Genomic DNA, 27,062 nt, shown 5'->3' on the forward strand with positions numbered 1-27,062 from the left:
TAGGGCATACTGGTATTTTTCATAGAACTTGATCAAGTCACTTCTCTCCCACCATCCCTATCTTGTCTGTACACCTACTGTAGGAAACAAACAATTGAGTAAAAACTTTATCCAAACTTAAATATACTTATTATATCTAAAGCAAGATAATTATTTTATAACAGTGCAGAAAGAATATTTTATTCATACAGCTAAGCAGTATTCCAAATGGGTTACTCACTGAAATGACACCATAAAATGACCCAAAAGATAAAAGCCATTTCCAAATGTTAATACAGAGTTATGTGACTCCTCCTATGGCATCCTGAAGGGCAAGGCAGTTAGAGTAGAGAATGTGCAATAACTTTCAAGAGTAAATGAAGGCAAGTAGCCTGATCTTCCACCCTATAGGCAGAAGTTAAAGCCCATAAATCTCTTGCAGGACGAAAGAGAAAGAAGTAGCCTTTTTGTTAAGAGGCAAAAGGGAAAGGGTTCTCTCTCTTCAAAATCCAGAAATTCTGCGGAGGTGCCCTTTGGAGCCAGAGTGGAGCTAATTAGGCTATTTACATGAAACCCATGATGGAGCATGATATTTAATAACATCATTTTGACAGATAATTAGGAGATAAATCACTCAAACTACAGTGCTACTGTATCTTAAAAATACAGTGCAAATACTGTCGACAGTATTTACAATTGCACCTATTCATTTAGTTTTTCATTGAACAGAAAAGAAAGCAGAAGGCAAATTTGTGCCCCAGCCAATCTAGCCTGCAAATTTCTGGCAAGGGTTGAGCTTCGGCACACACCAATCTTGCATGAAATAGGATTCTGCTTTTCATTTATAGGGAACACTGAAAAGTTAAAAAATATAATATGTGGTTTGGGGTCTTTTCTTGTTAACTGATGGTAAATACTAGCCTTTGGGCTGTGTGGGAAATACCAATACACGTTTATGGTCTTCGAAGGCTTGCACAGAAATTGCTACAAAAGCAGTCTCTTAAGATTTTTTCATTCCTCTTCAAGTTGTTTAAAGGCATAGGAAAAGCTTCCTTTCGTATGCTGCATCTTACTCTAAAGCATTAATCTTTGAATAAAAGCAAGGTAAATACTCCAGAGAAATGGTCTAAGTACATATATGCTATTCTTGAATGCCCTCTCTATTGACATTTACAAAAAAAATGAGGAGAAATATCAGAAACAAGGTGGAATTTTATTTTTAGTTAGATGCTAAGGAGTTTAAATTCATGTTACATGAGACATCTATATTTTCATAGTGGAAAGATCATCTGATGTTTCATTTCAAGCTAAAATTAGATAGCATCATCTCTAGTCTTTATTTTCAAATGTGTGTGTGTGTGTGTGTGTGTGTGTGTCTGTGTGTGTGTGTGTCTGTATGTGTACTTATCAAGTTTATTTCTGAAAACTAGGTTTATGCAGAGTCAAGTTATAAGGGAGGTGTATGAATAGGTATGTAACTTGGTCAGTGAAATTACCAGTGAAATTACCAATGAAAAATACCAGTATACCCTAAACATTTCAATTAATCATCTTGAGTGCTAGAGTGTAGATATGTCAAATTGAGCAAGGTGTCCTGAAGTCAGATTAAATTTTTTAAACTTATCAGGTATATATTTTTCGTTTAGCTTGTTAACTCACTTAAATTCAGTTTTTAATTAAAAATATATTCTTAGGTATGTAATTTGTTGAAAGAAGTCTTGAAGGATTGCTCTATGTTATTACATAAGCAAAAAATTCACCATCAGTGGTTTGCATGGCTATACTGATTACAACTTAAAGTTGTTCTTGATAAAAATCAAACTATACAACACTTTCTTACTGATTATTATACTTTTACACTGAGATCTAAACTACCATTCACATTTCTTTAAATTGTATCCATTAAGATAATGCTTTCTTACAGATTAATGTTTTTCCTGATTTTTACTCAGTAACTGTGAATCATGTTACATCATATTTGCCCAAGAATCATAATGATTTCTTATCATGGCATTGCACCACAAAAGATTACAAATTTTAAAATGATTATACCTTGTTTAACTAGCCTGATTTATTTTTTTTTCATTTAATGGTCCTTTTATTTTTTTTTTAATTAAAACAATTTTTTAAATTTCAGGATATTATGGGGTTACAAACACTTTGGTTACATGTAATGCCTTTTTTGCTTGGCCCAAGCCAGGGGCACAAGTGTGCCCTTCCCCCATACAGTGTGCTCCACCTCCATTAGTTGTGACTTTACCACTCCTACTTCTCCCCACCTGACCGGCACCCAATGAATATTACCACCATGTACCTTAGTGTTGATAGGTTAGTACCAATTTGATGATGAGCATATGTGGTGCATGTTTTTCCATTCTTGTGATATCTCACTTTGAAAGATGGGCTCAAGCTCTATTCAGGATAATATAAGAGGTGCTAGATCACAATTGTTTTTGTAGTTGAGTAGTATTCCATAGTATACAAATACCATATTTTATCAATCCACTCATGTACTGATGAGCACTTGGGTTGTTTCCACATCTTTGCAATTGTGAATCATGTTGCCATAAACATTCGAGTACAGATGCCTTTATTACAGAAGGTCTTTTTTTTTTCTTTGAGTAGATACCTAACAATGGAATTACTGAATCAAATGGTATTTCTATTTTTAGCTCTTTGAGGTATCTCCAAATTACTTTCCACAGGGGATGTACTAATTTGTGGTCCCACCAGCAGTGTAAGAGTGTTCCAATCTCTCCACACCCATGTCAGCACTTGTTGTTTTGGAACTTTCTGATAAAGGCCATTCTCACTAGAGTTAGATGATATCTCATTGTGGTTTTTTATTTGCAATTCCCTAATAATTTGTGATGTTGAGCATTTTTATTTTATATGTTTGCTGGCCATTTGTCTGTCTTCTTTTGAAAAGTTTCTGCATGTCCTTTGCCCATTTATTGATGGGGTTGTTTGATTTTTTCTTGTTGATTTTCTTAAGTTCCATATAGATTCTTGTTATCAGCCCTTTATTGGATGTGTAGAAAACAAGTATTTTATCCCATTCCATAGGTACTCTGTTCACTCTAATGATGGTTTCCTTGGCTGTGACAAAGCTTTTTAAATTTTATCAGGTCACATTTATTTATTTTTTTGCTGCTGTGAATGCTTTGGGGGTCTTCTTCATAAATCCTTTGCCTAGGCCAATGTCTATAAGAATTTTCCCAACATTTTCTTCCAGAATTCTTAAGGTTTCACGCCTTAGGTTTAAGTCTGTTATTCATCATGAATTGATTTTTGTGAGAGGTGGGGATCCAGTTTCAATCTTCTGCATGTGGTTATCTAGTTTTCCCCACACCATTTATTGAATAGAGATTTATTTCTCCAATGTATATTTTTGTATGCTTTGTTGAAGATTAAATGACAGTATGAGAATGGTTTTATATCTGGGGTCTCCATCCTATTCCAAAGGTCTATATCTCTCTTCTTGTGCCAATATTATGCTGCTTTGGTTACTATATATATCCTCGTAGTAAAGTTTGAAGTCTGGCAGACTGATGCCTCCCAATTTGTTCTTTTTGCTTAAGATCCTTTTGGCTATACAAGGTTTTTTCTGGTTCCATACGAAGCGTGGAATTCTTTTTTCTAAATCTGTAAAGAATGATGTTGATATTTTGATAGGGATTTTATTAATTCTGAACTGGCATGATTTAAACTGTCACATTTCTACAGGATCCTAAATGTAGGGTATAGGGCTGAGATTGAAAATAGAAACTGAGTCTTAAAAAGATTAAGCAACTTGCCCATTCCACATAGTATGTGGCAAAAGAAGTTCCTGAAATGGATTTGGAATCTCTGCTTTTACTCCATGTTCTATGTAGTAGAACAGGAGTGGAAAGTGAAAGGAGCCTGTTGTCCCGGTGGCTTCGGGGGCCTTCATAGTCACTAGAACATTCTTGAGGTGCAGCTCTTCTGTAGCCTAACAGCTCTGCAGAAATCTCTAACCTTTTAGACATTTTTCTCCCACAAAATATCACCTTAGTTCCAGAGTCCCCTCAAGGGATTGAACTGACTACCCAAACAGAGCAGGACAAGAGCAGACCTGATATTATAGAAGCTGAATTGAATCTAAGAATTCATCACATATGGACAATTCATAAACGTAAGTGAGTAGAACAACCAGTAGGTAAAATAGGAAAGAGAAAATAAGAGTCCTATTACTTAGAAATAGAGTACTACAAAATTTTGTATGCGTGTGTGCATGCATATGTTTAAATTAAAGAATATTTAAGTATTATTTTTTAAAAAAATTCTAGCCTCCAAGGAGGTGATGGTCAAAAGATACAGACTTTCTGTTATTCAGGATAAATAAGTTCTGAAGACCTGTACACAGCATATGCCTACAGCTAACAATACTGTACTGTGTACTTAAAACTTGCTAAGAAGGTAGAATTTATATTGTGTTCCTACAACAATAATAAACATAGTAATAAGATACTGAAGGTCATGGATACGTGTGTGTCCTTGATGGTGGTGATGGTTTCATGGGTGTATAATTATTGCCAGATTCATAAGGTTGTAATATTCAATACACTTAGCTTTTTACATATCAATTATACTTCAGTAAAATGGTTTAAAATAAGTACTTCTGGGCTTTAGTGACAGAATAGATGCTGAAAAGCAAGTAGGCTGGTTAAATTTTGTTTTTGTTTGTCTGGCACATACTATCATGCTTCCATTCTGCTGAGACTACTACTTTTATAGAATTTTTCAGTCGATTTTACATTGACTGATGTTTGGCTCATGAAAAAAATACTAGGTAATGTTGCTGAGTCACAAAACTATTTGTTCCATTTGGCATCTCTCTCAACTTAGCTGTCTAAACAAAATCCAATCACAGAAAGGTCTCCTGGTATCCACACCACAGGATGGGGAGTGAATAAAAGATCTGGTCACTTTTACAGTAAGGGGGAAGAATTTTGGGTTAAGACTAAGACTTTCCTTGTTGAAGAGTCTCTGCTGAATGACATCAAACATTAGCACCTGGAAGTGGCTATTAGTGTCAGGAGAGGACATGGGAGGATTGAGCCAATGAGAAACATGGGGGGTGTGGGAGGCGGTACAGAGGAAGGCAAAACTGTGCAAGGTAGGATATTAGTAAAGTGGAAAGACATTGCATTTGGAAAAAAAAAAGTTTCTAAAGGTAAACATTAGTGCTCTTTATTTTATTACTTAGGGCTGATAGTTTCAGAGAATTGAGTTTTAGAAGGGACACACTGGCATTGAGAATATTATCTTACTCAGGTCAAGAATGCCTTCTTTAACACACCAAGAAAAGCAGTTCAATCTCTGCCTGTATCTCTCTCTCTCTCTCTCTCTGCCCCCCCTCTTTCTCTCCCCCACTCATCTCATCTCCTTTTAATTTTTAATCTGACCCCCTTCTTTCTCTAGTTAATAACTGGTGGTCCTCAGAGCTCAGCTCCAATGCTAGCCCCTTAGAGGTCTTGGCCCTATTTTCCTATCACGTATTGGATAAATGCTTATTTTTTCCCTCATAGGAGACAGTGACATCTATAAGAACAGAATCGTACTTTCCTTCATTTTTCACTTCCTAGGAATTATCAGAGGGTCTTGTGTACAGATTGGATGCAATAAATATTTCCCAAATCAATGACTGAAAATCTGCCATGATGCATTTTCCAATCACTTCCTCCTGACTCCCTCAGGAGCTAATCAAAAGCAGTCTAATTCCCTATTACAGCATGTTTGTCAATTGCACCTCCCATTCCCTCAGTTTTCTTTCCATGGCATAGCCACTTCAGTTACTTAAATTAGTGCTTTTCAAGTTTTAGTGTTGATGAGAATCACCTGAAGGACCAATTAAAACACTCACTGTTGGGTCCTATCCCTAGAGCTTTGATTCAGTGTGTCAAGGTAGGGCCTGAGAATTTGCATTTCCAACAAGTTGTCAGATGTTGGTACTGCTGGTATAGGGCTCACACTTTGGATACTACTACCTTCAACCATTTCTCAGCTGGCTGGATTCATGGCTCCTTTTGAGAATATTTAATAAACCAAGTCAATAAACCATTCTAAAGCTTTGTTGCAACCAATGTTGAACTTACTTGTCAATGGGTTTTGGCATCCAACCATTTCCATTTTATAATAACCATAATATGGTAATTTATAAAAACATTCAGAGGTACTTACTCTTACTTAATTGTCATCTAATTAATATTTATTGAATATCTTCCATGGACGTGTCAGGCATTTTACTAGTCACTAGAGGTATAGCGGTAAATAAGAAGTAACTCCTGTTCTAAAAAGTTTACATCTTCTAATTTTCCTTTCAAACTGAAAGAGAATTAGAAAAAAGCCACAATATTTGACTTTAGTGTTCTATTATACATAGTTAGAGATTTTTATTTTTGGAACAGGACAGCTTTAATTCTGATTTTTCATATTATAATCCTTGATTTATAATAGTCCTTGATTTATAAATAAACATATGATAATCATACTGTTCATAACAAATCCCTCACATGATTTATTCTTTTTGGAATGCTAACTACTTAATGATGGAATAGGACTAAATAATGAATCAAATACTAAGTCTATATAAAATGCTTAAAAATAAATTTCCTGTCTATACTCCATTAGAAAAAAAGTATTTGGGGAAAGGGAAGACTATTCATTTCCACAGATTATCTGAAAATAAATGAAAAGAATTACTGAAAAATTAAGAGATGGAATTGCAATGTGATTTATTTACCTGCTACATTCTTCTTTTCATATACACAACTATTTTATGATATATGTGTCATTCATGTATGTTAATCATCATGACAAATTCCACAGATAGTAATAGTAATTTTAGCATAGAGTTTATTTAAGACAAATTTTACATAATTACATTGTCATGAATTTTTTTATTGAACTATATTGTCCTTCATCATTCCAGTGTGAAAAATCAGTGTGCTGATAGGCCCCCCCAAGGACAAGCTCCTAAAAAAATCCTTTATGAAATAAAACAAAAGGTTATTACCTATGGTGATTAATTTTATGTGTCAACTTAACTGGGCTAAGGAATGCCCAGATAGCTGGTAAAAAAAATATTTCTGAGTGTGCCTGTGAGGATGTTTCCGGAAGACATTAGCATTTGAATTAACAGGCTGAGTAAAGAAGGAAGATCCATTCTCACCAATGTGGGTGGGCATGATGACATCCCTCGAGAGCTCAAATAGAACCAAAAAAGCAGAAAAAGGGCAAATGCAAATGCACTCTCTCTGTTGGAGATAATATACCCATTTTCTTCTGCTTTCAGACATCAGAGCTCCTGGTCTTAGGCTTTGGGACTCAGACTTAAACTTAGACTCGCACTGTCCTAAGCCCCAGCCCATTTCCCCCATTCTCAGGCCTTTGGGCAGGCAAAATTATGTGACCAGCTTTCCTGGTTCTCCAGCTCCTAGGTGGAAGAACTTGGGACTTCTTGACCTCCTTAACTATGTGAGCCACTTCCCCAGATGAATATTTTATCTATCTATCTATCTATCTATCTATCTATCTATCTATCTATCTGTCTATCTATCTATCTATCTCATTTGGTTCTATTTCTCTGGAGAACTCCAAGTAATACACTCCCTTTGCTCATCTTTTAAAACATCTCTATGAGATGCGGACTGTTATGTTTGGAAAACATATGTTATCATAAGGATTTGTTACTAGTTCCCAATCTAGTATGAATGCTCTTTCCCCTAAGACCCATGTGGAGAAATGATAGAAGACAGAAGACAGAAAGAACATACCGAGCTCTTAGTGGCTATTTGGAATTGCGACTGGGAAAGGGTCTACTCTTTGGTGTGGAGAAGAAGGCACCAAGGTTGGCTGTGAATGGATGAAATCAAAAAGAACTCGTCAGATTTGTCCTTGTGTTTCTCCCCTCCATTGTCTGGGAAAACTTGGCCTTTGTCACATCAGTACTCAAGAGTTATGTTTGATCTCATTATGAGAACCTGAGGGATGAAAAAAAAAATCACTATAGATAGGGAGATGATGGAAAGCATTCAGCTGAATGCAAGAAAGAAACTTCAGGGGTCACAACCTCAAATGCATGTAGGGTCCAGGATATCAATATTAATGAATAGATGTGTTGGAATAAATAAGAGCTGAATGGGCAGTGGCGAATTAAAGCTCACATGCCCCTTCCAGAAAGGTGGTGGCCATTTAGCACCAACAGATGGTTGCCATGTTGTGAGCCCAGTAACGCCAGATCTTCAGATATTTTTGACAGAAGCCAGAAATTTGATTTGTATTAGAAATTTAACAACTTTTAAGTACTGTTTCATTTTTTAACTGAGTGGAAGCCAAAAGACACACATCTGTGATCATTTATGATTCATCTTACTCATCTACCGTCCATTCTCAACAGAACGGGCAGAATGATTTTCTTGATACACAAATCAGATTGCTGAAAATTCTCCAATGTCTTCCCATTTCACCTGGAATAAAATAAAACATAACTTCATGGCCTGCACAATCTGTCTTATTCCTACATTTCTAAACTCCTCTCCTCATGCCAAGATCCTTTCTTAACATTTGCTGTTCTCTCTGCCCAGAATGCGATTACATCAGATCTTCACAGAGCTTCTGCTCATCTCTGTGAACTCATTCAGTTGTTCTTTCCTCAGACCACCTTTCCAATAAGCCTTTCCCCCCTACTTCTCCCTTAGCTCACACTCTCTATCTCTCTCTCTCTTGTTTTATTTTTTCCACAATCTGTGAGTATCCGGATAATATTATTTATTTGTTCTTTTACTTTATCATTGTTTCTAGAATATAAGCTCTTTGAAAGCAGAGACTTTGTTTTGCTCACAGCTGTGTTTAGCATGACTTGTGGCACATAGCAGTTCTGCTGGATATTAAGCTCTTTGCTCTCAGCTCCAAATCTACCCTTCTAAATTCTACCCCGGGAGGATAGAACTTGGCAGGCCCCGTTTCTCCACTGCCAGCTAGATTCCTGTTAGGTTTTGCCAACCGGGAGCACTGAAAGATATTGGAAGGCAGAAAGATGGAGAACAGACTTGCTTCTTCCTTTTTTCCTGCTGTTCTGGCAGCAGCAATTGATTCTGGTTTCCAGCTTTTTTCCACATTCCCACAACCAGCTTCATAGAACCCATTCAGAGAGACTCACAACTGTCAGGCAGCAACCCCTCCATTCAGATCTGAGTTCCACCCTGGAGTCCTGCCCCTCGGGAAACTTTTATCCCTATGGAGCAATGCCCTTGGCTCAGAAATCTTGGTGTCCTAGCTTTTAACAACCCAAGCCTCTTCCCTTTGCTCTCCAAGCCCCAAGCTGGAATCTGCTTCAGGCAGTCACTGTCCTTATGCTGTTACATCTTTGTTTTCTTTTTACAGTTTCAGTATTTGAATACCTGTTTAATCAATCTCTCTACAAAATCTTCTGTCAGCTAGTATGATTTCTGCTTTCCTTCCTGGGCCTCAACTGATAACTATAGGTATTGAATAAATATCTAACACATTAATGAATAAATGAATGTGGCCAGAAGACATATAGTTTGTAAGATGTGCCTAGAGAGCCTACTCACAAATTCCTTGTGACAATGAATCGTCCTCTCTCTCTCTCACACACACACACACACACACACACACACACACACACACACACAAGTGGCATACTTTCCACTGGAGCCAATTGAACATCTTGGTCAAATGCCAGTGCTCTCTCTGCCTGTACCATGTCTCCAGAACCAGATTCTTATCTTTAGACACCTTAGACACTGAGAAAATTATGGTGTTTTAAATACATAATTCAAGATAAAATATCTGTATGGAGAGATATAAGCACAGATATACATATTTGTAAAATAAGGGTAAGACTAGCAAAGTTACTTTCTCATACTACTTGAGTCCTTTTTTAAAATTCTTTTAATATCTATCTCCTTCCAGAAAAATATCCTCACCTCTTGGATGTCTCTGCTTTTCTGGTATACTAATCATGTGTTCTGTCTGTTGCATAATCCAGAACTATATTTATTAACATTCTTAAAATAACTATAGAAAGAAAATTTCCAAAGACATAAACTTCTAGAATGGTTCAGATGGACACTGGACTCTATCTTCATTTCTTCACTGCCTGGAGAGTCTGCACTCATCCTTAGATCAGCTCCTCTGTAATTTCCTGAAGCTCTTACATTTATTGAGTGTTTAATATGAGCTATTGCCCATGCCAGAAACTTTATCTAGATTGTCTCAATTTAGCCTTACAATTTAGCCTTACAAACTACTATGAGTTAAAAATTATTTATCCTTATTTATGCTTTGACAGAACCTAATAGGTACTGATTTCCAGATTTTTGATAAAATACAATTTTGCATCTCAACATTTTAAGAGCTTACAATGTGCCAGGAATTCTTCAAGTTACTTTGCATCCATTAACTTATTTAATTATTAAACGGATATTTTTACCCTCATTTTACAGATGAGGATACTGATACACAGAAAATACCTCACCTAAGTTCACCCAGTGAGTAACTGGCAGAAATGGGATTTGAAATTGGGTTTAACCATTAACATGTGTCTACCCAGAAAATGACATGTAAATAGCTTTATTAAATTTGCCACACTTAAACTGAGTTAATGTTTTGTAAATTACTGTCTTCAAATAAAACCTGCTTTATGGTGTTCAGCCCTGCACAGATTATTTACACTAATGGTCCCCAAAATGTTTAAATGAGTCCACCCTTCAGTGTCAAGGTCAGTAGTCCTACTTTTAACTTCTCTTAGTGGACAATACAGATGACAAAGTGCTATGATTAAGCCAGTACTTTATAGTTCTTGCTAAAATTCTTCAATACCTTTCTATCCGCTATAAGACAAAATCCAAGATCCATGATCTTACCCTGGCTGCCCAGCCCAACCTTCTTGCGATTATTATGGTCTTGCCACACGAGCCTCTCGGTTTCTCCTGCAGCTCCAGAGCCTTCACAGAAAGCATTTTCTCCACTGGGAATGTTTCTCCCATCTCTACTCATCTGTGCATCTGCACTCAAGTTTTAGATCTCAAATGTCACTTCACCCACCCAAAAAGTCTTCCTTAATCCTCCAATCTTAGCCTGATCTCCTGTAATACAATTTAGTAGTTCCTCAAAATTTTCCTTCAGAGCACTTATTTCATCATGCAATTCAATATATTTTGCAATATCATGCAAATACAATACTTATTTCATCATGCAATACAATATATCAATGTATATAATTGTTACACATCTATGTCCTGCAGAGTAGGAACAGAAAACACTTTTGGGAGCAGAGACTGTTTCATTCACTCTAGTATCCCCTAGATACTAGGGGATACGCTATTACAGCGTAAAAGCAGGAGAAAGTTTTCAGATTCCCAAGATATAGGCATCCTTTACAATCTTCACATAGTATAAGGTACAAAAGTTCTATTGTCTCTTAAATCTTTGAAACAATGGCTGATATTAATGCAATGAGAAGGCCGGTGTGGGCCAGTGCCTATAGACCAGCTACTTGGGAGGCTGAGGTAGGACAATCATTTGAGTCCAGGAGTTTGAGACCAGCCTGGGTAACAGAACAAGACCTGTCTCTATAATAAAAAATACATTGAAAAAGTGATACTAGCTAACATATAATGAGCAATTTCAATTTTTCCAGGTACAATTTTAAGAGCTTTGATTTTAGGAACTCAATTAATCTTCACATCACCATGTGGTTGGTTGTACGAAGTTTGTAAAATACTCAATATATTTATGATTCCCTCTAGCCAGGGTTCAAATTCAGTGAAGAATTTGATGCTGCTCACTTCTGACCCAGAATAAGCCCTGAAGCTACCACTTAGTTCAAAATGTCCTTAAAAATCTTTCACGTGCAGAAAAACTGGCCTGGCAGTTGAATTTCCCTGGAGTTTCAAACTAGAGGATAAGTGGTCCCCAAACTCTGAGCAGCAATCACTGGGGTGAAAGGTTATGGCCACAAATCAAGTACATACAAAACACGAACAGGAGTCTAAACAAATAGCATTGCATACAGAGAAGTGCCACAGCTTTTCAATTATGAATGGATGTTATTACTAGTAAACCTCAAATTCATTTGAAATTGTTCCTTTGTTAATCACAACTCTTGCTATTTTTCTCAGTACTGAAAGGGCTAAAATATCATTGCCATTAAAAAGGGCTTATAGATCAAAGTTTCGGATCTAATACTACACAAAATCTATGAAGGTTTATAGAACATTACATCAGCTTTATTTAAACACCTACATTACAGAAAGTTCATACAGCTTAGATATGGCAAATGTATTAACTCTATCTACATGTTGTAATTGGTCTATACACATATACAAGAACTATGTAGCAATTTTGCAACATCCTTCCTGGGATAGCTGTCCTTCTGGGACTCTTTCACTCAGAAAAAGACACCTGGTCTCCTTAGATTAGCAAGCCATAAATAAAGGCTTTGTGGAGTCTTTGGAAATAATAATCACTTTCCCATGTCTCCAGTTCAAGATAGTGTCATCGCTATCCCTATAATTTTTAGAATTAAAATTAGATTAATTACTACATAATAATTTACTTTCAAATTAAGAAGTGGTGGGATGAAACTTCTACATATTATAATCTATTATAAAATTCTCTTTCATAAGAATGTGACCATCACAGCTTAAAGAGGCATGTTCCTCAAAAAAGAATACTCCAAAAAGGACTGCAATCCACTTGTTCTTCTGAGCACATACAAATAATTTTACATTTTAGGAAGTCATGATCTGCATCCTTTGTGTTATATATAAAACTAGAGCCAGAGTCTTCTAGCTTTGGCTCCAGAAAATTTCGAGAAAAGGGATTACAGATGGAGGGAGAAGAAGTACTATGACTTATAGGAAGATAAATGTGTTGAAGAAGGAAGTTTTTCTATTTCTAACAGAAGAAATTGTCAAGGTTTATCTGACTCAAATCACAAGAAACTTAATGAATGTAAATTCCTAATGAAACCTAAACATTTGAACAAATGAATTATAATACTAACTGTAACTAAAGGTAGAGTCAATTAAAAAGTAAATTGGCAAAATAAATAGTACATACAATAGAGAAAAGTAATACAAAAAAGAGGGAGAGAAAAACCTGGGCACAGGGTAATCATGCCATTGTATACATCAGTGCAATTTTAAATGGAAGGATCCAGGAAGGTCTCAGGGACAAAGTGACATTTGAGCGAAGATGTGAATGTAGTGAAAATTGAAGTTATGAGAATATGACTTTTCTATTCAGAAAGAACAAGTCTGGAAATCTATGACGTGTAAGTAAATTTGGAGAAAATATTATGTGATATCCATTTTTGTTCTCACACACGGGTTTCAGTATGTGTGGGTTTCACTCCTTTGTATGGAGTTCTGATATCATGATAAAAATTGAGAATGAGAATTTGGAGGGAAAAATTACACCTGTTTTCAACTAATTTGGTTTTTCATGTTGTATTGCATATTTCATGCATTTGAATATTGGCTTTTCAGCTGTAGCCCAAAAGAGCCCCTCTGGAAATGACATAGTACATCTCTGTGGAATATATTTCCTGCATTTAAAAAATACACAATAAAAAAGTAACTCCATAATGTCTGTGTTCCATCAACCATAGCCTATTTTCTAATTATAATGCATGTATGCTCCTTTTAAAGTTGATTTTCTCTATATATAAACATCTTAACCAAATTATTTTTTAGATCTTTGCTTAGTTTGATTTTATTTCATTTAGAAGAGCATTTGGATTTTTCAGAGAAGTTTGTATGTTTATGATTAACTATCAAATATAAGATTCTGTTTTAAATGAAAACTATTTTATGGGCAAAAAAAAAGAGAGAGAGAAAAAAATACAAAAATGACCCTGTTTTTACAAAGTTAATTTGAAGAAGATAAACTTTTAATTCTAAATTTGCAAGCATCTTTAACATGCTTGGCATTTTACGTTGAAAGAAACAAAGCCCAAGATGTTACATTGGTAATAGTAAGTTAACTAAGCAAGCATGTTAAATTATTAAATTTGGAGAATACATTGTGCTTATTATGTTACTTACCCTTGCAGTGAACTAGAAAATGAATGTGGTCATTCCAGACTGGTTAAATTGGAAATATATTTTATACACATGTGTCTAATGTAGTTTCCTGGCAGAGGAATAATGCACACAACTTATATTTATAAGTATACAAATCTGGTTTTATGTTACAATGCAGTTCTGTAAAATCAGATTTCCCCCTCCGCACTTTGGTTTTCACTTTCAGGATATATTTACCTCCTATTATCATTTAAAGTATCTTTATTAAAACACTATTTTTTCCAGATCCTTTAGAGTTGGTTTCATTTATGGGTAGGCTGAGGGCTAGGAATTGAAATAGGAGGGAATTTAAGAATAAACAGTGAGTCATCTATTTAAAACCAAGGGATTCACCCTCCTTAATTAATGCTAAATTGATTTTTACAAAATCCTATTTCTGTTGCCAACTTAGTTGAAATTCTAGTTCCTTATTATTTTGTTTTGAATCTTTTTTCTTAATGCTAACTAATTGTACTTCCATCTGTTAAGACAGCTAGACAGCACTAACATGTCCATTTCAGTCCTTTTGGCCATGTTCATTTCAATCCAGCCACAAAGACCATGGAAATTTTATCTAGAATAACTGTCCATTAAATTCTGTGATATCTTGGACTTTGTGTGTATCTGTATGTGTACATATATGTGTTTGTTATAATTGTTTAATTAGTTTTGTTGTATCTGTAATATTTTAAAGGAAATTTCAGTGAACTAGATTTATCACAGAAGTAAAATAAAGGTTTGCTATGTTTACTTTTTGATTAATGAATAATAACTATTATTTTTCATTTCAGAACCTCTAATGGAGTGTGCTATAGAATGAAAGTTTGGGCTGGGCGCCGGTGACTCGCGCCTGTAATCCTAGCACTCTGGGAGGCCGAAGCGGGTGGATTGCTTGAGGTCGGGAGTTTGAAACCAGCCTGAGCAAGAGTGAGACCCCGTCTCTACTATAAATAGAAATAAGTTAATTGGCCAACTAATATATATAGAAAAAGTTAGCTGGGCATGGTGGCGCATGCCTGTAGTCCCAGCTACTCACCAGACTGAGGCAGAAGGATTGCTTGAGCCCAGGAGTTTGAGGTTGCTGTGAGCTAGGCTGACACCATGGCACTCACTCTAGCCTGGGCAACAAAGCGAGACTCTGTCTCTAAAAACAAAAAGAGAGAGAGAGAGAGAGAAAGTTTGTGACCCCCAAAATTCATATCATGAAACCTAATTTACTTGGTGATGGCATTTGGAGGTGAAGCCTTTAGGTGATAATTAGGTCATAAGGGTGGAGCCCTCCTGAATGGGATTAATCCCCTTATGAAAGGAACCCCAGAGAGATTTCTTGTCGCTTCTGACATGTGATGACACAAGAAGACAACATCTATGAACCAGGAAGTGGCCCTCAGACACCGAATCTGCTGGCACTTTGATCTTGGGCTCCTAGCAGCCAGAACTGTGAGAAGAAAATTTTTCTTGTTTATAAGCCACCCAGTCCATAGCATTCTCTTATAGCAGCCTAAAAAGACTAGAACTAAATGATTGCAAAACTATTCCATTCAAAGACTTGGAGTTTTAATGTGATAGCAATGCAAAGGCAACATGAAAAGACATACGAAATTTAAAATTAAATCGCTGTTTATCAGTATAAAAGTGCCATTAGACTGCTATGCTAGTACTAAAGGTAACTAAGACTTATGTTCCTTCTCTGGGTACCCTGTAAAAGGATGGATAGTTAATAATTTTTTCAAGCCAAGACTCAGAAAGTCTGCATTCCAGATCACTCTTGAAATATATTTTTACCAGTGAATTATTATCATAATATAATAGATAAGAAAGTACACATTTCATATCAGGCCTTTCATTTTCATTCAGTTGGTCCAAAGTGCATTATGCTGACAGGGATTTAAAAAACACACAGAGATTTTAGGGGGTACACCAATGGCCATAACCAATGGGGTTCAAGATTAGTCTTTGGCAAAGTTATCAATTAGTCAATGTTTGCTTTCAGTATTACTTCACCATTCCCTTTCCTCCCTTTAAGATTGCCACAGAGCTAATTTTTACTGGAACTAATTCCCAGGTGACCCCACACCTCGGATCTTTCTCCACCAGTGGAGAGTCAAACAAAAGCAAAGCAAGGCAGTTTATTCTAAATGACATAGCAAACATTCTATGAATGGACAGACTAAGAATACTCATTGTATCTTGGGCTGGTCAGGGAAGGCTTTGCAGAAACAGTAAGATCTGAGCAGTTACTGTATGTCAGGCACTATACTAAGCACTTTACACGTATTTTCTATTTTATTCTTTGTGTGTGTGTGTGTGTGTGTGTGTGTGTGTGTGTGTGTGTGTGTGTGTGTGTTTGTGTCTTTTTTCTTGAGACTCTTACTCTGTCATCTGGGCTAGGCTAGAATGCAGTGGAGTCATCATAGCTCACTATAACCTCAAGTTCCTGGGCTTATACGATCCTCCTGGCTCAAGCTTTGAGGTAGCTGGGACCAGAGGTGTACACACCACCATACTGGGCTAAGTTTTGTTTTTGTTTTTGTTTTTGTTTTTTGTCTTATTTTTCATAGAGATGAGGTCTTGCTATGTTGCTCAGGCTGATCTTGAATTCCTGGCCTCAAATTATCCTCCCACTTTAGCCTCCCAAAATTCTAGCATTACAGATGTGAGCCACCACACCTGATCTCTCCATTCTTATAATTACGGTGTGAAGTAGTTTTGATAATAATACCTCTTGTACTGTTAATAAAACTCAAGCTTTTATGCATCATGTTTAGAATCACATGTACATAGTGAACTGGAAAGATCTTTTATACATAGAGATGATGCTTGGTAATTTCTCACAACGTTTTCTTGCTAACATGAGAAGGGTGATGGTGCTAGGAATGGGCAGAGCAAGGTGGACAAGAATGTGAGATCCTTGCTTCCTTCTTAATGAGCCATGGTGGGGAACCTTTTCATGTTGGAAGGCAGCATTAATTTAACTGTAATCAAATACGGCTGCAGTAGAGAAACTTCAATTATATAGACTTAAAGATGTACATTATTTTGTAAAAATCTAACTACTATGCACTTAATAATTTCAAAAAATGAATACTATTTGTTAATTTTGAAGTTAACTAAACTTTTAATGACTTTGTTGTGTCTGCTTTTTGTTGGAGAGCATTTGAATATTTCATTGCAGCATGGAGGTCCACCATTTCAGTTGATCCTCTAGATCAGTCATTTGTGACCTTAAGGACATCTTGTTTTGGGTTAGGTAGGAGAAAGTAGATTCACAGGAATAAGTGGTTGAAAAGCAAGAAAGCATTTTGGGGGCATGTTGCCAAAGGCGTTGGTATTCTACTGCACTTTTCCATATTTCAGTTGGACCTTTCTTAGCATCAAACAATGACTTTAAAATGTCATCTACTGAAAGCTCAATCGATTCTATCTGCAGTTTTTTAGGTGCCTTGGTGATATCAACTAGGTGAGGCTTAAATACTAATTTGAGTGTGATGTTATGATTCTCAAACTCAGTGACCTTCCATTGTATTCTCCAATTAATAGGTCTGTAACAGCTGGGTATTCTTCGATGATTTGCATGTATCATCCTGCCCATCAATGACCCTTTCTAACTGGGGAAATGTTCATCTAAAATTTCCTTTTGAAGAAGTGTTTTGGAGAAAGATAGCTTTTTTCAAAATGATTGGATTTTTTTGCCACATATAATATATAGACTTAGTTTTACCTTGCAAAGAAATATTCAAGTTTTTTTATTTGACATGCTATCCATATAAATGCTGCATTCCTATAGAAATCTTCTTTCAATAATTCACATTTCTTATTGTGTTCTTTGTACAATTTAACTGACTGTTCCCTAGAAGTGAAATTTTGGCTAACACCCATCCCTGCGATAGCCAATGTACTTTAGAATGATACTGCAAATCCACACTGAATACATCCTCATTCAACTTTAGCATGCTACACAATTGACAATGCTGTGCTGCATTTGCACTGAATGTAGTTAAAGATACTCATAATTTGTTGCAAAATGTCACTTAACATATTAGCTTTAGCAAAGAGATTTTGCTGATGCAAGACACAATGAAAAGAAAGGAGAGCATCTGGATCCATAGTTTTTTTTTATCTGTGCAATAAACACTTCGGGTTTTCCTGTCATGAAGGTGCACATCTATACTCACTAAATTTACCAAATTCATTCCAACTTCATGACATTTATCTTGAAAGTTGTTGAAGATATCTATTCCCTGTGTTCTGTTTGTAAGAGTGCTTAAAACAAGTAACTCTTTGTACTAAGGAAAATCTTCTGTTATGACCCAAATGATGTATAAAACCTGTGCTGAGTCAGTAGTATCTGTTGATTCATTCAAAGTGACTGAATAGTATATATTTTACTTTTTTAAGTATTGCATGAAGTTGTTCTGTTAAGTTGAAGATTAATTCATGCTGATGATCAGTTTTTGTTCTACCCTATAAATAAGGTACTACCCAACAGGATAAAAAGAACATCCCACATATCAATTCTATCAGTCAACATGGATGGTTTGGATTCCCAATGGAAGAGACATAGGGTGGCTGAATTAATTAAAAAATACAATCCAAGTACTTGTTTCTCCAGGAAACACATCTACCCACAAGGATTCTTATAGACTCAAGATGAAAGATGGAAAAAAATATTCCATGCAAATGGATATCAAAAGAAAACAGATATAGAAAACCCCAAAGTTTCCACCAAAAGACTCCTGGAATTGATGACTAAATTCAGCAAAGTCTCAGGTTACAAAATCAACATACACAAGTCAGTACCATTCCTAGACATTAATAAGCTACTTTATAATTTGCTTCTGTGTCATCATTTCCAGGTCTTATTACTGCTTGAACAAATTGTCTTTGCTTTTGCTTTTCATCTTTTGATTTCTGCATTACAACTTTTCATGCCTCTCCCTCTAATTTAAAATATTTATGGTCCTTATGAGCATTATGTGCTGATGAGCACTGAATGTCTTTGATGTTGATATTGCAGTATCACAAAGCAAGCAAATCATCTTATCTTTAGTAGAAAACAAGATAATATTGCAATTTACAATCCTCATTAAAAATCTATTTCCTTCCTTCAGCGCTCTCTTGGTCTTCTTTGACATGATGGGCTGTTAAGCCAACAGTATTAAAAATATTATTGAGTCATGCAACTATTCACAAATTCTGCTTCAGACAGAAACACAGTGCACCACTGTCAAAAGTTGATAACAAACCAGCATACCAGACCCCCATAAACTCTCACCAACCAGCCTCATGAGGTGGTGGTACCAGTCAGGCAGGCAAAGTTAAAACTAAATCATGAACATAGCAGCTGTTAATTTAGCTCTTATAGCTTACAACTGTTTTAATTATGCCAATCAATCTAAGAGGATTATTTCACTGAACTTTATTTTATTCTTTGGTATTTTAAATATGTTCATTATAAAAATAAAAATATAAAAGATGAACAAAAAATGTACTGATAAAAATAGAAGGATTTGTTCTGTAAAATTTGGAATCAATCAAAAAGCCACACTTAAGGGCCTAGAAGGGCCCAAGTTGCCTTAAGGCCATAGGTTCCCCACCCTTGAGCAAGACTCTTATAGATTTGCAATGAATTTTCTGGGCCTTATTGAAACATAAAATTTAGACCTAAATAAAAGCAAAGAGATAAAGACCAAGTCTAAGATGATGTTGATTTAAATAATGTTTATGCATGAAATCACTAGATTGGCAATATTTTTGAATTGTCAATGGCCTTTTGGCTGGTTTCTTAACCTTAAACCTTATATATGGATTTAACACTCCAATCTACACCTCCATGTGCATAATGATGGAAAGAATGAACTACCAGATTTCAATATTGAAGGGAAGTCTTCATAGTCCAATAAAATGACTTTAAGAAATAATTATGAGACAGTAACACAATTTTTTATCTTCCATTATGGAACAAATAACATTATGAACTAGAAAACTGGATTCTATCCTAAATAACTTCCTATTCCTTACCATATCCTAAATATTGACTCTTTGTATATGTACAATGTTTTTTTTCTCTCCTTTCTAGAGTTCTACTCCTGACCTATTTCAAGTTATTCACTCTGAATTGTACATTCGTTCAGTATATATATATTGATCCCCTACTATGATCCTGGCACTCTTCCAAGTGTTTCAGGATAGAACAGAAAACAAAACTGAAACACAATTTGAATGTAAATTTCTCAAAGCCAGAAACCTTGATTTCTGTTTGTTTCTTTTCACTGTTAGTTGCCAATTCCCACAATAATGCCTGCCTCATAGAAGACTCTCAATAATTATAAGCTGAATGAATGAAAACAGATTAAGTCTCTGTTCCCATGTAGATTTATATTCCAGTGTGGGCTAGGGGATGGGGAGCAGATCTTACAACTAGAAAACAAATAATCATATACCTGAATTAGGTAACATGCTAATACTGCACATAGAAATAAAACAGCATAATGAACGTAGAGGGTGCAAGTATCAAAAAGGATGTTTTACAAAATATGGCAGTCAGGAAAAGACTCTCAAATGCGATTCTATTTGAGCAAGAAAAGGAAGATCTGAGAGACCATATGGCTATCTGAGGAAAAAGTATACAAAGGCCTTGAGTAATGAGTATGTTCAGCATTTTTACAGAACCAAATAATGAATCAGAACCAAGCCGTGTGAGCCTGTGGAGAGGCACTGAAATTATGTCCCGTGAGTAACCCGCATCAGTTCACACCAAATCCTTGTAGCCCGTGAAAAAAGCTGTGGATTGTATTCTGAATGAAATAAGAATACATGGAAGCTAGTTGAACAGAGTAGCCATCTGATCTGGTTTTTATTTTAACTGGATCACATTGGGAGCAAAGAAGAAGCTGGGAGACCTGTGAGCAGGTAATTACAATGATCCAGGCAAAAGATGATGTCAAAATTTTAATTAAACTGGAATATGAGTCTTTCTCTTCGAGTATTAACATCACCACTCTTGCCTAACCCATCCAACACCCCAGTGACAAAATTACCTTTCTTATATATAAATTAAATTATGTTAATTCCCTGTTCAATATTCTTCAAATCTTTACCACAATAGGAATCTTGCCAAAGTAGTTCTCCTCACACTCTCTCCCAATCTCCACTCTTTCTCAATCGTCTTCCCTATTCACGAGGGATTTTTTGACATTACCTTTGAACTTCTGCATCTTTCTCTTCCAAGTATCTTCTAAATCTCATATCTACTGTAGACTGGAGCCTAATATACTGTCCCATCTAACAAAATACTTCTTCCATACATACTGAGTGGTACAGTCCTTTTGTCCATGAAATGGACATTTAGTGAGGGATACAAATGCTAAGTAGGTACTTAAAATTCACATTATTTAATTTCAATTGTGATTCAGTACTGTAAGGAAGTCTAGGCTCTAAAAGTGTGTTAATGGAGAACAAAAATAGTTTTCAGGATCAGAGGAAGTAACTCTTTGGAGTTGTTTTTGAATGGAGAACTAAAAGATAACTACAAGTTAACAAAACAAAGCATGAGGAAATAAAACATTATACCAAGAAGAAGAAAATCACATGCAAATCCCCCCAATTTCTTAGTCATGTTTCAAAATAACCCTGTTGATGATACAACAATCAGCTTATGTAACTCTATGCAGAACTTAAATAAAGAGGAAACAAATCTTAGAACACTTAACAATTATACTGTATTTTGATGCTTGCAAGTTGTTAATTTATTCATCTGTCAAATATGAATTAAACATAAACTTTGTTAATACTGTTATACCATAGTTGACACAAAGATATATGTTACATATGTCATATATATGTTATGATAGCTGTTCTCATGTATAGTGATATCTATAATATACAAGGTAATAAAACAATAATTGTATTAGAGATTGAGACCTGAAATGGAAGAGAATTTTTTGTTCATTCTTTCATTCACTCATTCATGTTTTTTTTTTTTTTTTTGAGACAGAGTCTCGCTTTGTTGTCCAGGCTAGAGTGAGTGCCGTGGCGTCAGGCTAGCTCACAGCAACCTCAAACTCCTGGGCTCTAGCGATCCTTCTGCCTCAGCCTCCCGAGTAGCTGGGACTACAGGCATGTGCCACCGTGCCCGGCTAATTTTTTTATATATATATCAGTTGGCCAATTAATTTCTTTCTATTTATAGTAGAGACGGGGTCTCGCTCTTGCTCAGGCTGGTTTTGAACTCCTGACCTTGAGCAATCCACCCGCCTCGGCCTCCCAGAGAGCTAGGATTATAGGCGTGAGCCACCGCACCCGGCCTCATTCATGTTTTAATTGAACTATATAAACATACAATAAACTGCATGTATTTAATGGGTCCAGTGTGATACATTTTGACATTTGCTTACTCCTGTGAATCCAGCACTATGATCAAAATAATGAATGTATCTACCTCCACCCAAAGTTTTACACACACACACACACACACACACACACACACACACACACTTATAATAACCACTATGACAGATTTATCTCCTAAGAATTACATCTGTGTCAGTTCTGTGTCAACTTCAATTGATTGATTTTTCTCCTAATTAGAAGTAGTATTTTCCTGCTTCTTTTCATGCCTGGTAATTTTTGATATGTGTCCAGAAATCATGAATATTAACTTAGTGGGTGCTGTATATTTTTGTATTGTTAAAAATATTCTCGAGCCTTTTTTCTGAATTGCCTTTTAGCTACTTAGAAACACTTTCATTCTTTCAAGTCTTGCTTTTAAGATGTGCTAGTTGGACTAAATAAATGATTAGTATAGGGCTACTTTTATTTCACTAGATTTTCTAACACCTGGGAGCATGTAATATTCCCAGAATTATGTGAGTCCTGGACACTTTTAATTCTTTTGGGGAATTATTTCCTTGGCCTCAGGTATTTTCTCTGTATGCATTTGCTGATTGACACTCAGATGAAATTTTGAGTGGTAACATCTTAAAATCTCTGGGGTCCTCTTTATGTGCAGCTCTCTACCTCAAGTAGTCTCGCCTGAGAATTCTAGCCTCCTTGTTCTCCCTGAACTCTCAGCATCATCTCTGAAACTCAAAGAGTCCACCAGCCCTAGCTGTAGGTTGGGGTTGGAAATTATGAGACACTATGTGTATAAAAACAAGTGGAGATGTAGGAAAGCCCATGGCCTATGTGTAAACTGGCCCCGCACCTAGTTATCTGAATGGAATCAAGATTCATACTAAGACATAATAATTGAGTCAAGCCCTCATGTATGGATTAATTCATTCATGGATTAATGATTTAATAAACTAATGGGCTTTTGAAGGAGTGGGTTACTTATCACTAGAGTGGGTCTGTTAGAATAGCCAGTTTATCTTTCTCTCACGAGTCTCCTGACTGTGCAATGCCCTGTGTTGCTTTGAGAGTCTGCAGAGTCCAAACCTGCAAGAAGGCCCTGGCCAGGGCCTTGACTCATAGGCCTTGGACTTCCAAACCTCTAAAACTGTAATAAATACATTTCTTTTTTTTATATAAGTCACTCAATCTTGGATATCCAATTATAGCAACAGAAAATGGGCCAAGATACCAGCAAAGAAGTTGTGCTTTGTAATTTGCAGAATAGAAAGAGGAACCAGGTGAAAGTTTTTGAGAGACTTCAGTGAAAAAGGCTACAGAAGCTTTACCCAGCAGTTTTGGAACTCTGCAGATGTCATGGCAAAGTTAAAGTACTGAGCTAAAAGACATTCTGTGGTAGGAGCTTCTCCCTGAATTTTTGAAACACTAACTAAGGCAATGTGGCACGGTTGAAAAATGCCGAGGAATATGGCTGCAGGCCAAGGTGCTGCTTAGTAATCAAAGATACAGCGGCTCATATTGAGCAAAGGTGTCATACAGACTGTGATATACCAAGACTCAAGTCACAGATGGCAGATGACACTTCAAAGAACATACAAACAGTAATACACACACAGTTCTGAGAGGCAAAGTGATAGCAGGAAAAGCTTTAGAGGACGGGAAGGTTTAATGTAGTCCTAATCTCACTGTATCCAGCTATGATGTTAAGGTAAGGCATATGGTCTCTCAGCGACATAAATGTTTTATCAGTAGAGAAAATATCTCACCTACCACTTAGAATTGTGTGGCTTCAACAAGATGGTAAATGGCTGTTCTTTTCTCTGCTGTCACATGTCACCACCCTGGTTCTACCCCAGCCTCTGATATTTAGACCAATACGAATGGTTTCTCCCTGACCTTTCTGCCTACAGGTAAAGTCCTACTCTCAAGAGACCTCAGAGGCCAATGAAAAATAGTACACACGGGTATGACTAGCTAAAAGTAAATAGAAATGATAAAGAAAATAAGATATTTAAATATAGCAAGAGGTCCTAAGTTGCAGGATAGTAGGTTTCATGAGTAGAAATACAGTGAATAGCAGCAGGTCACACTGGAAAGGTGTTTGAGGCAAACTAGAAAATGGCATGCTAAGCAGTGTTGACTAATCATATTCAGTAGAACATAAACATATGAGCACACATTTAATATCTTTTCATGGGCCAAAGACTGGCATCCTTCTTTGTAGTCTACATGATTTTTTCTGGAGCTTGAACTACACAGAGGCAAGTTGAATGCTCTCTCAGAACAGTTGCCTCATAGGATGGATGTAATATTTGCACTTTTTGAATGGAGAAATATGATGGCCTTGGTCAGGGATAACACAACCTAAAGGTTTAAGTTGTTTTTATAAGCTATTTATATAAAATACTAGGTTTATTCATTAGCTTATTTAGTCTAAACAGTCCAAATTCTTTACCATTTCCCTGTGTTTATATTTACTGTTCCCTGAGCCTTTAAAAGTTCTGTCTACCATTCTCTGCATAGAAAGTTCCTCATCTTCATTCATACTCATCCCAAAAGCCCTCACCCAGAGAGTGGAGCTGTCCCCTGTATTGGACTTCCAAATCACTTGATAGATACATCTTGTTCAATCCCTCCTTCCTAGGTGGTAGTTCTGTGGTGGTGCAAGAATCTCAGCCTCAGCTCTAGCACAATGTTGTAATTACTATTTTAAACATCTCTTTCCCACCCCCAATTATCCTGAGGGTTTCTTTATAGGAGAACTTTATCTTCCTCTATGTCTTTATCTTCCTGGCTTCCCAAGAACGCCACATTGCCAGCGAGGTGTGTTCACTGAATATATCCTGATAGGTATCACCTGGATATTCGTGACTATTTCATTTGTCTTCTGCTAGTACAAGGCTTCAGAGAGCCTAGATACTATGGAAACAGGTTTATATAAATACTTCTATAAGAAATGTGCTTTCCTAGAGCTTTTAACTAGTTATAGAGTGAATTTTTCAAACTGAAACTTCTTCAAATAATTGCACTGGCAACCTGTGTTGTCAGGCCATGCTTTTTAAAAATACCTTTCCTCTATCAGATCATAGCAGCCACCTACACACTGTGGGAAATGTCACTTCAGAGGAGCCTGCTACATCATACCTCCTCCTAACTTGTTAGCTTCACCAACATGATGTTTCAGATATAAGGTCAGGTAAGAGCTTGTGTTTTTTAATGTTATTTTATTTTGGTAGCCTCAGACATTTAGGAAACATTTTTACCACCAAGATGAGGCAAAAAAAGAAAAGAAAAACCTGTCTGCTGTGACATTTATATATTTAGACATATGCAGATCTAGATACATTCACTGATTCATTCAGTAATGAATTTTACAAATATTTAATGAGCATGTACTACGTATCAGGAAAATTGTTAAGCACTGAATGTACAGTGATGAACAAGACCCATGTAATATCTACCCTAGTGGATTTATAGTATATGATACCTTTTTAAATAAGGATGTAAGGAAACTCAAAAACTAATATATTCCTTAAGGATTTGATTCCAAACCACATTTCTTAGGTTTCCATTCATGGCAATATTCATTGGTTTCAACAACCTTTGAATAGTGACAATTAAAATGAAATTAACACATAGTTTTCACTGATGGCAAAATACAACGTGATGAAATTTATTTCAGATTGAACCAGAATTATTTAATAATTAGAAGGATTTTTCCTTGCCAGGAAATGAAAAATGGAGATAATTAGAACTACCACCTGGGCTAGAATCCCAAGATGGGTGACACAGTGGGCAAATTGCCCAGGAGTCAAATAAGATGAGAATATGATCCGTTGTTCTCAGTGGGAGCAGTTATTTGATATTACTATATTTTCATCATCTCCGAAGCCCATGAGAATTTCCTTTAAAAGTTCAGATTTTAAAATCTAAAGAGAAAGTTCTTGATTATATAAAAAAAAGAAATATGTAAGTAGATGCTAGGGAGAAAAAAAAATAGAAAAACTTCCTAAACCACTGGTATATTTATAGGGACAAAACTAGCATTGACTTTATTTGAAAGGCTGGTTACAGTGAATTCCCACCATCTCAGACATATAAGTAGTGACAAAATATTTATCAAGTAGGAAATTAAAAAAATATATAAAACACAGAAAACCGTTCAGCTTGTGGATTCTAACTATGGTCTCTTTTATTCTAGAGAAAAACCTCTCAACAGGAAGGAAAACTGTAGATTCTAAAGGGAATGCCTACCCGGAGGGAGTATCTGCCTGGATACTAGAGCTTTGTAAAAGTAATCAAACTCTGCAAGTTCTTAGACCAAAGCATCCAGGAGAGTAACAAACAGATGCCCAACTTTAATTTCTTGGGCAAGAAAGAAAGAAAACACCCAATGTTCTTTCAGTGAAGCCGTAAAAATAATCTACACATAATTGCATTAGGAGGAGATGTGAGAAGAATTAATAAATTGGCTAACAAACACTTAAATATTTTCAGACCACAAAGGTTAGCCAGTGCTTTATTTCTTTTCTATACAAGCACATATCAAACAGACTGACTGCCATAGCTTCTAGGATTTAAACCTACCCTTCAATGAGCAAGCCAAATCTAGTT

This window comes from Microcebus murinus, chromosome 3 (genome assembly GCF_040939455.1).
Source record: "Microcebus murinus isolate Inina chromosome 3, M.murinus_Inina_mat1.0, whole genome shotgun sequence".
Taxonomy (NCBI): domain Eukaryota; kingdom Metazoa; phylum Chordata; class Mammalia; order Primates; family Cheirogaleidae; genus Microcebus; species Microcebus murinus.